This window comes from Hemitrygon akajei, chromosome 23 (genome assembly GCF_048418815.1).
Source record: "Hemitrygon akajei chromosome 23, sHemAka1.3, whole genome shotgun sequence".
In the NCBI taxonomy this organism is placed as follows: domain Eukaryota; kingdom Metazoa; phylum Chordata; class Chondrichthyes; order Myliobatiformes; family Dasyatidae; genus Hemitrygon; species Hemitrygon akajei.
This window is the reverse complement of record NC_133146.1, coordinates 49,474,306-49,487,890: the sequence shown is the minus strand read 5'-3', so window position 1 is coordinate 49,487,890 and position 13,585 is coordinate 49,474,306. Positions and strand designations below refer to the sequence as shown.

The 13,585-nt window shown below is 38.6% G+C and overlaps 1 protein-coding gene and 1 long non-coding RNA gene across 6 annotated transcripts in view; one reads left to right on the top strand and one right to left on the bottom strand.

Moving 5' to 3' along the window:
* LOC140715421 (uncharacterized) overlaps window positions 1-10,304 on the top strand; it is a 123,964-nt gene extending 113,660 nt beyond the window's left edge. The window contains exon 5 of one of the 2 annotated variants that reach the window (XR_012096131.1): window positions 9,404-10,304. This is a non-coding gene — a long non-coding RNA (uncharacterized lncRNA). Of the gene's footprint in view, window positions 1-591; window positions 695-9,403 lie in introns of those variants that run through there. The other variant, XR_012096132.1, reaches the window with a different exon arrangement.
* c23h10orf90 (chromosome 23 C10orf90 homolog) overlaps window positions 1-13,585 on the bottom strand; it is a 198,192-nt gene that overhangs the window by 110,658 nt on the left and 73,949 nt on the right. The gene's annotated exons all lie outside the window — the stretch shown is intronic.

Sequence of the window (13,585 nt, the reverse complement as noted above, 5' to 3'; positions counted from 1 at the left end):
ATCACTGGTCAGCAACCTCTATGGAGAATATGACCTGTCCACAACCTCTCTGCCATCTGTGGGCAAGCCAGTTCTGGATCCACATAGCAATGTCTCCTTGGATCCCATGCCTCCAATCCTCTGGAACCTCTCCCTTCCCCATTGATGATGCAAAGATCATTGCAAGAGGCTCAGAAATCTCCTCCCTCACCTCCCACAGTAGCCTGGGGTACATCTCATCCTGTCCTGGAGATTTATCCAACTTCATGCTTTCAAAAAGCTCCAGCACATCCTCTTTCTTAATGTCTATATGCTCAAGCTTTTCAATCCGCTACAAGTCATCCCTACAATTGCCAAGATCCTTTTCCGTAGTGAATATACATTTACACTAATGTATTTGAGCTATTCTGCTACCTTTAGGGATCTGTGGATATACTTGCTAAAACTCTCTTCTTCTTTCACAGCACTCAAAAACATCGTACTTCTATATTTATGCACTACCTCAGATCTCTGGATTAGATCCTCTTTGTCTCATTACATCTTCTTAATTGCATTATCTGTTAATTCTCTGGATTAAATTCCATTTGCTACTTTAAATGTCATTTCCTACAGATGTACCATGGAGAGCATTCTAACTGGCTGCATCACCGTCTGGTGTCTGGGAGCATGGGGGTGGGGTGCGCAGAGGCTACCGCATGGGATCGAAATAAGCTGCCGAGAGGTGTAAACTTAGCTCCATCATGGGCACCAGCCTTCATAATATTAAGGAGCGATGCCTCAAAAAGCCAATGTCCATCATTAAGAACCCCATCACCCAGGCCTTGCCTTGTTCTCATTGCTACCATCAGGAAGGAGGTACAGAAGTCTGAAGACACACACTCAATGATTCAGGAACAGCTTCATCCCATCTGCCATCTGATTACTGAATGGATATTGAACCCATGAACACTACTTCACTACTTTTTTATTTCTACTTTGTACCACTTATTTAATTTAACTATTACGTAATTACTAAAATTCACCATACTTTTTCTATAATTATGTATTGCATTATACTGCTGCCTCAAGAACAACAAATTTCACGACATTTACTGGTGATATTAAACCTGATTCTGATTCTTGCCAACTAAGCAGACCACTGTAATGTTCTTTTATCTCAAGCTTTCTTCCTCATTAGCAACAAATTTCTGCAATTTTGGTATCATCACAATATGCTTTAATTCCTTCTTTTAAGGATAAGATCCTTCAGTAATTGTTGTTCAGTCCATCATACCATTTCATTCCATTCCACAAAAATCCAACAAACATAACCCTTTGCTTCTGCCACTTTGCGTTGGATCTAATAAGATATTATTTTCTGACCAGCCTTGTCAACAGCATTGCTAAAATCCACATAGTGGTCAACAAATGTATTTCCGTCATCAAACCTCCTTGCTACATTCTCAAAAGAAAAGCAATCATGTGGTTTAGTCAAACTTGTCCTTCTTTTAATTAAACCGTGCTGTGTTAATAAAATAGAACATAGTACAAGTCCTTCAGCTCATGATATTGTGCCAACTTTTTAACCACTCCAAGATCAATCTAATGATTCACTCCCACACAGCCCTCCAGTTTTGTAAATCTATGTATCTATCTCTTTAATGTCTCTAATATATCTGCCTCTATCACCAACCTGGCAGCATATTCCATGCACCTACCTCTCTCTGTATAAAAAAACAAACTACCTCTGACATCTCTACTACCCTTTCCTCCAATCACCTTAGAATTATTCTCTCTTGTATCAGCCATTCCTGCTAATACATGATAAGGTGCTGGCTGTCCATTCCATCAATGCGTCTTATTAATTTAAACACCTCTATCAAGGCACCTCTCAAAACAATTTTTATTTTCTATTATTTTACTTGTCAGTAATTTTTCATGTCTCTTTAAAACAACCTGAATTTCAGTCCCATCGTTTCTATGTTTAGAAGCTTTTGGCTGCATTAAGCCACCTGTGCCAGACAGAACTTTGTACTACAGTTTAACATTGGAGATCCCCATGGACTTATCCAGCTGGGTTTTGCTGATGCATAGCTCAAAATGAAGAGAACTTGCTCACTGCTCTACTCTCTCTACAACCATGACTGTATGGCTAGGGATAGCTCAAATACCATCTATAAGTTTGCGGATAATACAACCATTGTTGGCAGAATCTCAGATGGTGACGAGAGGGCATATACCAGCTCGTTAACAGGGCAGTCCCAAAAAATATGATAATGATTTGCATTTTGATTTCCACAATTTCTCCAGCAAGCAGGGAGGTTACTATCATAATGGGATTTCTGAGAGGGTGTAATAAAATATCTTATCAAGTTTTTCCATCCAAACTCCCTCCATTTCTGTGAACTGGTACACTTCCATTGATATGATGGGGATACACAATGCCCTACAAGACATCTTTAAATGTGAAATACCCTTGGAGAGTAAGACCATATATTTTGGATATATACCTCAAGAATGGTTGAAAAGAGATAAATATTTAATGAATATATTGTTGGTGGCTGGTAAAAAAGACTCTTACTAGGAAATGGTTATCACAGGAGAGCCCAACTTTAAATACATGGATGGAAATTACAATGGACATTTACAAAATGGAGAAGATAACAGCATCTGTTAACCATAAGCTGGAACAGTTTGATTCATACTGGGAAAATGGCTTAACTACATAATGCCTCATAGGCCTGATTTTATTCTCACAAATCAATGAATCTGTTGTAAAAAAAGATCACTCCCTACTTGTACATAGTTCTTTCCTTTTGCTTGTTTTTTCTTTCCACTCTTTTCTATAAGTGTATACCCCAGATAAATATTTTGTGTAGATTTGTGATATATATGATTATATGATATATATGTACAATGTCTGAAATACATCTAATGGAAATGTTTGTTTGATGATGAACTTCAATAAAAAAATAAATTACAAAAAAATACCAGCTCGTTAAGTGGTGTTGTAGCAACAACAATGTTAGCAAGACCAAAGAACTGATTGTGGTCTTCAGAAGGGGTAAGTCAAGGGAACACAAATCAATCCTTGTAGAGGGATCAGAAGTGGAGGGAGAGATCAATTTCAAGTTCCAAGTTCCTGGGTGTCAATATCTCTGAGGATCTAACCTGGGCCCAACATATTGATGCAGCTATAAATAAGGCAAGACAATGGCTATATTTCATTAGGAGTTTGAGGAGATTTGGTTTGTCACCTGTTACGAACGTGCCACAACTCTGAGGGGCCGAAGGGTACAAAGTAGCCCCCTCCTTTTTGAGAATCACAAGATCGCTATTAATTCAGGTCTGGGGACCCAGGAAATGAAAGAGAATCCTCAAGGGTTTGGAATGTGTGTCCTGCCCTCAGCGAGACAAAGCCACGGATACCGGCCATTGTCTCTTGGAGACGGAATTGTGTATTGAGTACTGTACTATTCATTGAAGCCCTCAGGGAATGACCAGAGTGGGCTGGTTGAGGGATTGCATCATCCCAACCTGATTGACATCTGAGACCCCATGAGTAAGGATAAAAGAGGGTCTGGGGAACAACCCCTTTAGACGCACCAGGAGAAACGCTAGAAATCCCGTGACAGCGTTTAATAGCGACAGCCGGTGGGGGGCCTGCGTGCGTCCTTTTCCAGTTGCCTCAGAATTGGCGGCCCTTACCACGGAAGACGGTTTAGCTAAAGAAGAGACCACCACCAATGAAATTTCGAAGGATCGACATCATAAAAAGGAAAAGCTGGCAAGTTTCAAAAATCCCTCTTTTGACTCCAACCAAAAGCTGCAGCCTGAATGAACTAAAGTGACTTTTATATTTCCATCGGACAATACATTATCCCCTAGACAACGATAGAGCTTATTTCTTATTGATTATTATTAAACCCGCACTTTTAGAGTTAGTATTGACAACGTATATTATCTGTATGTTTGCATTGATATTATTTTTGTGTATTTTTATCAATAAATACTGTTAAAAATAGTACCATCAGACTTCAACGGACCTCTCTATCTTTGCTGGTAAGTGACCCAGTTACGGGGTTCGTAACACACCTAAAACACTCGAAATTTCTTCAGAGGTACTGTGGAGATCATTCTGACTGGCTGCATCATCGTCTGCTATGGGGGAGGAGGGGGGTGGCAACTAAACAAGATTGAAGTAAGTTGCAGAGAGTTGCAAAGTAAGTCAGCTCCATCATGGGCACTAGCCTCCGTAGCATCCAAGACACCTTCAAGGAGTGGTGCCTCAGAAAGGTGGCATCCATCAGTAAGATCCCCCACCACCCAGGACATGTCCTCTTCTTATTGTTACTGTCAGGAAGGAGGTACAGATGCCTGAAGGCACACACTCAGAGATTCAGGAACAGCTTCTTTCCCTCGACCTCCTAATTTCAATGGGCATTGAACACATGAGCACTACTTCATTGCTTTTTATTTCTGTTTTTGCACAACTTATTTAACTATTTAATATATATTTCATGTAATTCACTTTTTTCTATGTTTATCGTGCTTTACATTGTAATGCTGCCGCAAAATTAACAAATTTCATGACGTATGTCAATGATATTAAACCTGATTCTGATTCTGTAAAAGCAGGCTAATATTGACTTGTGGCTTCATGCTTTTCAAATAGAAATTCTCATTTATTTTCTTTATTAATTTAGACCATACACTTGAAAATGTATTTAACTTTGATTTGAACAGCTTTTTCCACAGAAGAAGTACTTGGCAACTTTCCACATACTGTAAGCAGATCAGTTCAGAGTCACAAGTAGATTTAATTCAGTTTTGGTGGTGGTGGTAGGATAATGGAATGTTTAGTTATGATACATGGGCTTTAGCACTTTCAATGGGACATTGTCAGTGTTCATAGATATTACTGTATTCAATATAGTATAGAGCAGCTCTTAAATGTCATGTGGAATAAAGCAAGTCAAGAATTGAGTGATCTCATTATAACACAACCATAAAATTAAGCAAAACCATGTTGCAATGAAATACATTTTGAACATGATAATGTTCTGTCAAGGTACAAAATAGTCTTACTCATTAAGATTAGTTATTGGAATTAATGTATGTTTTGACAGAATTTCTGCCCAGATTGTATTTGTAAAATTTTAGATACACATGAAAGAATTTGTCTCCATAAAATGATAATTCTGTATTAAAGGTAATGCATTTTCAAATTAAACATCATTTCATTTTCATTGAAAAAACATGAAAGATAATATAAATGAAAAAGAAACGGCAATGGTGAAAATTTAGAAAAATGCTTGGTTGGAATCTGATGAGAACAATTCCAGGCATTTGCATACGACACTAAAATACTAAAGCATTGTCAGCCTGCCAGCCAACTTTTGAATACTAATGCATTTTATTCAATTTAAGAATCAGAAATATAATGAAGATAACCAAATCATCTTTCAAGCTGTTTTATAGTCGGATTCATGGTTTAATTATTGGATCCTTTTGTAATTAGTTGCTTCTAATGACAGGTTTCAAAGCCAATTACATCTATTCAATTGAAGTTCCAAAAGCCATATACAATTTTCCATTTCAAAGTTTTTGGCTTGAAGACAATTTTTCTTCTTCTTCTTGTTCTTCCTTTCTTCTATCTTTAAAATATTTATTTTCTCTGAAGTATGTCTCAGAAAAGACATATTGTATTTTGATCCCTCCCAAAGTTACCTTTCTTGACTTGTGACTCTAAAGATGAAGAGCTTACCTAAAAGATGGTCTTCAAAAGTGAACTACCTCCTCACATAGTTTTACATTCTATCAGGAGTGACTACTAACACCTTTGAATGCAGATGTTATTCTACCTTTATATTGTCCAGCAAATCAACTTAACCACTGATGCCACTATTACTTGGGTCAAAATATGGACAAACATTGAAAACTGGAATAACTACTCTTGAGATTAAGACAGCAGTTGACTAAATGAGTCTTCAAGAATCCCTGATAAAACTGAAACCAGATGGGAGTTATAAGAAAACTTTCCACTGCATGGAGTCTCACAGAAAGGAAGATGAATGTGGTTGTTGAAGATTTCTATAGAGTTTCCAATGCATTGTCATAGGAGTCTTACAGAGCAGACTCCTAGACCCAGCTACTTTCAGCTGCTTTGTCAATTTTCTGACCTTCCACAATGTTTATTGGTTATGTACTGTTCAATTCCATTCACAAATCCATTCAGTGCGGCCAGCATGGTAGCATAGCGATTAGCCTAACACTAATCAGCCCCAACTGTAAGATGGACGTTCCATTCCTTCTGCTGCCTGTAAGCAGTTTGTGCATTCTTCCATGATCACATGGATTTCCACCCATATTCCAAAGATGTACGGTTATGGTTAGTAAGTTGTGGACATGCTATATTGGTGCTGGAAATGTAATGAAGTTTGTGTGCTGCTCAGCAAAATCCTCACTGATTTGGTTTGACCCAAACAACACAGTTCACAGTACGTTCGATGTACATGTAACATATAGAGCTAATGTTTACATTTTCTTCTTCTTTGTCTCAGAAAGTGAACCAGTACATGTCAGTATACGGTAAGACACAGGCAACAATCAAGCCTGTGGCAAATTGGATTTATAATCACCACCACCAGCTTCTTCCCCACTGCCATCTGATTTCTGAATGGATATTAAAACCATGAACACCACCTCACTAATTTTTTATTTCTACCTTTTACGCTACTCCTTTAATTTGACTATTATGTATATGGATAAGTCACCGGGACTGGATGAAATGTACCCCAGGCTACTGTGGGAGGCAAGGGAGGAGATTGCTGAGCCTCTAGTGATGATCTTTGCATCATCAGTGGGGTTGGGAGAGGTTCCAGAGGATTGGAGGGTCGTGGATGTTGTTTCCTTATTCAAGAAAGGGAGTAGAAATACCCCAGGAAATTATAGACCAGTGAGTCTTACTTCAGTGGTTGGTAAGTTGATGGAGAAGATCCTGAGAGGCAAGATTTATGAACATTTGGAGAGGCATAATATGATTAGCAATAGTCAGCTTGGCTTTGTCAAAGGCAGGTTGTGCCTTACAAGCCTGATTAAATTTCTTGAGGATGTGACTAAACACATTGATGAAGGAAGAGCTGTAGATGTAGTGTATATGGATTTCAGCAAGGTATTTGATAAGGTACCCCATGCAAGGCTTATTGAGAAAGTAAGGAGGCATGGGATCCAAGGGGACTTTGCTTTGTGGATCCAGAACTAGCTTGCCCACAGAAGGCAAAGAGTGATTGTAGACAGGTCATATTCTGCATGTAGGTCGGTGACCAGTGATGTGTCTCAGGGATCTGTTCTGGGATCCCTACTCTTTGTGATTTTTATAAATGACCTGGATGAGGAAGTGGAGGAATGGTTTAGTAAGTTTGCTAATGACACAAAGGTTGGGGTGTTGTGGATAGTGTGGAGGGCTGTCAGAGGTTACAGCGGGACATTGATAGGATGCAAAACTGGGTTGAAAGTGACAGATGGAGTTCAATCCAGATAAGTGTGACAGAGGATGAGAGATGACCTGATAGAGATGTATAAGATGATGAGAGGCATTGATTGTGTGGATAGTCAGAGGCTTTTTCCCAGGGCTGAAATGGCTAGCACGAGAGGGCACAATTTTAATGTGCTTGGAAGTAGGTACAGGGGAGATATCAGGGGTAAGTTTTTTACACATAGAGTGGTGAGTGTGTGGAATGGGCTGCTGGTGACGGTGGTGGAGGCAGCTGTGATAGGGTCTATAAGAGACTCTTGGATAGGTACATGGAGCTTAGAAAAATAGAGGGCTATGGGTAACCCTAGGGAACTTCTAAGGTAAGGACATGTTCGGCACAGCTTCGTGGGCCGAAGGGCCTGTATTGTACTGTAGGTTTTCTGTTTCTATATATAGAGCATAATTAAGTTTTTTCTCTCTATTATTGTATGGTACTGCCGCTGCAAAGTTAACAAATTTCATGACATTTGCCAGTGATATTAAACCTAAATCTGATTTTGAACTTGAACGTTACAGTTACAGCAAGTAATTAGGAAAACTACTTGTCTTTAATGCAAGGGGATTTCAAAGTAAAAACGTCAAAGTACAATCATATGAGGCCCTTGTGTGGCTGAATCAGGAATATGGCATACAACTCTTATCCCCAATCTAAGGAAAGTTATACTTATGATTGACGGAGTACAGCAAAGGATTACCATACTGATTTCTGGAAATTCCTACACCAGAGTGCCCAGTGAAGACAGATTAGGCAGATTGGGTGAGTGGTCTTAGAAAAATGAGATGTGACCTCATTGACACATAGATAGTTCTTATTGGGATTGATTTACAAAAGAGATATATTCCTAGAAGACACTTTGATATGCAACGGATTGTAAATCAAAAAGGCTAGACAACATATACTGTGGATATTTCATTTCAACATATTTGTCTGCCCAGTGAGTGCCACACTATCCATTATCATGAAAAATAGCCTTGTGGATTGATACATATACCGCAGGGAATAAATATTGCTGTAGTGAAAATCTGTCAAGGATACATTTGGAAATTGAGAAATTAATGAAGTACTGATGAAGGTGAATAGAAGGTTTGCAACAATGAAAGCAGATATGAAAAGGTATATGTATCATGAAAGGGTGAATGATCTCTTTTCTCCTGAGAGTGGGGATCTGATAGAGGCTTTTAAAATTGTGAAATGTTTTGACAGGTGATCCAGAGAAAATGTGTCTGCTTGTTTGGGAGAAAAACAACTAGAAATACTCTTTATCAAGTAGTTTCAAGAAAAGTCTCTTCAAGATTCTCATTCATGGCTGCAGAATATACTGTTTCTGCCAGTGGTTGTCGTATAAATAGCCTTTTAAAATTCAAAACCCAATTCCTGTTATTGTTTCAGCAGATTAATTCTTGTACCCAGGCATTTTCTCTTTGATTTTCCCTCACCAGTCTCTATTCGGCCACCATTCCCCATCTCATCTTGTCCCACCCTCTGTCTCAGCTCTCTCTCTCTCTTCTATATACTGGCCGCCTTCTCTGTACAATCTCAGTCCCAATGCAGGGTCTCAGCCCAAAATTGCAACCATCCCTTTTCCTCTACAGGTGCTATCTGACCCATTGAGTTCCTCCAGCAGTTGTTCTTTTTGCTCCAGTTTCCAGCATCTGTATTCACTCCTGTCACAAAGTTCATCAACTCAGTGTGCACATGAATATACTTGGACTGTAAACTTTGGACAGATTATCTTCCTATCCAAATTCCTCTCCAACTGCAATGAGATATCCTTCATCTGGTCCTACAAAGAGAACACATTTTTCAGGATTCTAATTCTTCCCCTCCGAGAATAACATGTTTGTCAATGGTTGCCATATCTCTTTCCAACGACGACTCTAAATTTACACAAACTCCCTCTTTTCCAGATGCCTGAAAACCCAGTTCCTGTAGTACATTGAACAACATCTTCATACAAAGACTGGGCAAGACTATCTTTAAAAGAGAGGCTGCAAAAAGATCTTTTCAACGAGGTGACCATTGTCACCACTCGCTATTTTCCATGCGTGTGGCCAGTAAAGTCATCCTGCTGAAAAAGTTTAAATGTATGCAGAGGTGATGTCTGATGAGAACATAACTTCTCTAGACATAAAAACAAATATTCAACTGCATATAACCTGTTGTGTGTCTATCCCACACAAGAAAGCAAGTGGGAGCCTAACATGTGCAAAGGATGCACAAAATTGAGTAATAAAGTATGAATTGAGTAGATTTGGTATCTCAATTCCTTGTCATATTAAAATCCATGATTTGATGCCAAACAAGTGTACATTGATACTTCAATGATTTCTTAAATAATCCTCAGTTTTATAAAACTATAGTTACTCTAAAAAGGGATAAGAAATTCAGCAGCGGATCAGAAATTTGGCTGATGGCCAAACAATTGTTTAAATTTCTTCAGCTGTTGAAGAGAAAGCAGAGAGCTGCAATATCTGACGAACTGAATATGGACCTGGTGACAAGTACAAGTGAAGCATGAACAAAGCTCACTCAGGTGTAACACCCTGATTGTCCCTGCACAACAGCCATTCAATGGTCTTTTCCTGCTCTCCTTGCTTTGTTGAATATTATTGAGTCTGTTCATATCTTTACATTAATTTAAGTTTGAATATTGACGTCCTGCTAATTGAGGCTCTGCATGTGACCATTCTGCTAACAGCTGATTGGTTATGGCTGTTTGCACTATGGTCTTGTAAATTGTTGGTTGCTATAATGTTGTCTGCTATGGTATTGTCCTGTGCTTTATGCTTGGCACTGAACCACAATAAATTCTGGAATGTTTCACATACTGGCGATAAAGTGATTCTGATTTTTTGTCCCTTTCTGTATTTAGCAGTGAATCAAAGCTTTCAAAATTAATTTACAGTTTAATGCAAGATGCAGCTCTCAGCTGTTAAACAACACGATTTACTAAGACTTAACACAGCTGCTCTTCTCAGCTGTTAAACAACACTGTTTACTGAGACTTAACACAACTGAAGAGTGTTATACCCAAGCACAACTTTTGATTTGTCATCTACTGTGCAGGATAAAATCAGACAATTATTCTCACATGTAGTGATCATTAGTTTATAATCACTTGGGACCTGTCTAAATCGATGACTATAACTTGATTCCAGTTACTCACACTGTACTTAGAAAATTCCCAGAAATCCAACAGCTGCACTTGGAAGGATGAAAACCTGTCAAAATGACCTATAAATCTGTCTACACTGCACTCTAATTCAAGAATTGAAAGGCTTCTTAAAGAAGAAATATGATATACAGGAAACACATTCAGACAGTAAGTTGGTGCAACTCTGACCAAAGCAAGCAATAAATATTAGAATGCATTATTCACAGCTGGAAAAGTATTCTTCAATTTGTAAACTAGTGGTTCTTTGTATTTTTATTAGTTCTGCTGTGCTTGAGACTTAACTGTTATCCAGATATATAATGTGTTAACCTGTCCTAATTACTCCCAGTCCTGTCTGTTTCCCACCAGATACAACTTTGCCAACTGGACCCTGAGAACTAATGTTTGAGTTAACATAAAGTCCCATAAAATTTTCAGTTGGATAACCTCTTCCCTTCTGTACCTCTGTTTGGCCTACTTCAATCCTGCACATGCCTTCATTGTGGACTCCACCCGCCTTTGCATTTCCCATGACCACCCTCTCTCCTCCATCTTCCTTGCACACAAACTCTGGCTGTTAAACTTTCAACTCCTTCAATCCGATTTATTGAACGTATCTATATTTTTTTAAAAATCACCCATCGGTTCCTCTAAAGCCTCTTTGAGCTTAATGTAGTTACCAGATTAATAATTCCTTCTCTCTCTACTTCCAGTATGTTGTCACGTCTAAGGTACTTGAAATTATCTATACGTTTAAAGCCTTTACATCAGGAAAATTGCAAAGGGGCAGTAAAACAAACCCTTACTGTTCTTTCAAGGTGTTGACGGGAGTATGACAGGTTCATTGAATTCATTCTGCATTGGACGATTCAATGCAACTGGGCTCTGGCTCTTTCAATTCCAATAAGAATAAAATTTGCAAGGACAAGAGCAAGCCTCTCAATCTTGCACCACCTTTCAAAATTATGATTATTATGATCATCTACCTAACCTGGAATATATTCACCCATTTGCATTACAGCTCTCTAACAGAAAGAATTCCAAACATTCAGAACTTTCTCAATCAGCAGATTTTTTTTCTCATTTCATTTCAACAAGGCTACACCTTGTGACCAGTACCTCTAGCTTTAGATTCCTCAGGCCATGGAAATAGCTTCTCAGTTGCTATTCTGTCAAACCCCCTGCATAGAGTACATCAATGAGATCTACTCTCATTCATCTAAATGAATTTCATGAACATTCATGAATTTCTCATCAAAGAACAACATTTTCATCCACGGATCATTATCCTCCTGCAAAATCCATCTTTCCTTGGGTATCAAGATCAAAACTGAACATATTAAATCACATTTGGTTTCACTATATAATAGATTTTCTCATTGTAATACTCCAGCTTCAGTGCAAAAAAGACCAACATTTATTTGCCTTTTGATTTGTTGTGTGTGTCTCATAATTTTATCTTGCACAAGCATATTCAAATCCATGAATGCCAGTACTTATGAAAAGCAAAATTCAACATGTTATATACTTGTTCTGTTGCCTTCTTCCCCCTTTATTAATCCAGCTACAATCACAATTCAGACTACTTTTCCTCCTAACATTGTACACTACTGTGCAAAAGTCTTCAGCACATACATACAGCTAGGCTTACAAAAGACTTTTGCAGGGTACTACAGTCATTTTATATATTGCACGGTACTGCTGTCACAAAATAAAACAGGTTTCATGGCATGTGAGTGATGATAAAGCTGATTCTGATAGGGGTCTCTGTTGTGGACTGAGAGTGGGAAGGTGGCAGGGAGAGGGGAATCATGGTTAGGAAAAGCAGAAGGGAGAGGGGTGGAAGCACGAAGCACCAGTGAGACACTCTAGTAATCAATAAACCAATAGTTTGGAATCAAATTACCTTGCCTGGTGCCTCAGAGCTGGGTGTGTCTGCACCTGCATCACGCCCCACCCCTGGCACTGCTCCTCTGTCATCTATTGCACATCCCTCCCACGGAACTCTGCCCTCGCCATTCCCAATATCCTTTGCTCTCTCCAGAAGTTTTAGGCACTCCAGCTATATATATGTGCCTAATATTTTTGCACAATACTATATATTAACGTATGATTTAGTCCCTTCAATTAAGCAATTGTTACAGATTATAAATGGCACCAGACAAACCATTATGATTGTTCTAAAACAATTAATTACAATTTGATGGCCCACAAATAATACATTTATATTTTCTGTTTACTGTCATAACCAGTCTTCAAGGTATACTATGCATGAACTGTAATCTTGTGCAATAATTATTAGTGCAGACATGTTTATTTATGATATACAGTACTATAAATCAATACATTTACTTAGAATTAGATCATTTATAGATATTGCTAATATCTGGTTTATCAATAGGTGCAATATTTCTGATATAAACTCAATGGCCACTTTATTATGTACCTGCTGTACCAAATAAAGTGGACACTGAGTGTATGTTCACGGACTTCTGCTGCTGTAGCCCATCCACTTTAAGGTTTGATGTGATTCAAGATGCTCTTCTACACACCACTGTTGTAACACGTGGTTATTTGATTTATTGTCACCTTCCTATCAGCTTGAACCAGTCTGACCATTCTCCTCGGACCTCACTCATTAACAAGTTATTTTCACCCACAGAAATGCTACTCACTGGCTGTTTTGGTTTCTCGCACTATTCTCTGTAAACTTCTCAAGACTGTTGTGTGTGAAAATCCCAGGTGTGCAGCAGTTTCTGAGATACTCAACCCACCCTGTCAAACACCAACTATCATTCCACAGCCCAAATCACTAAGATTACATTTCTTCCCTGTTCTAATGTTCTGTCCGAACATCAGACCCTCTTGACCATGTCTGCATGCTTTTATGCATTGAGTTGCTCCCACATAATTGGCTGATTATATATTTGCATTA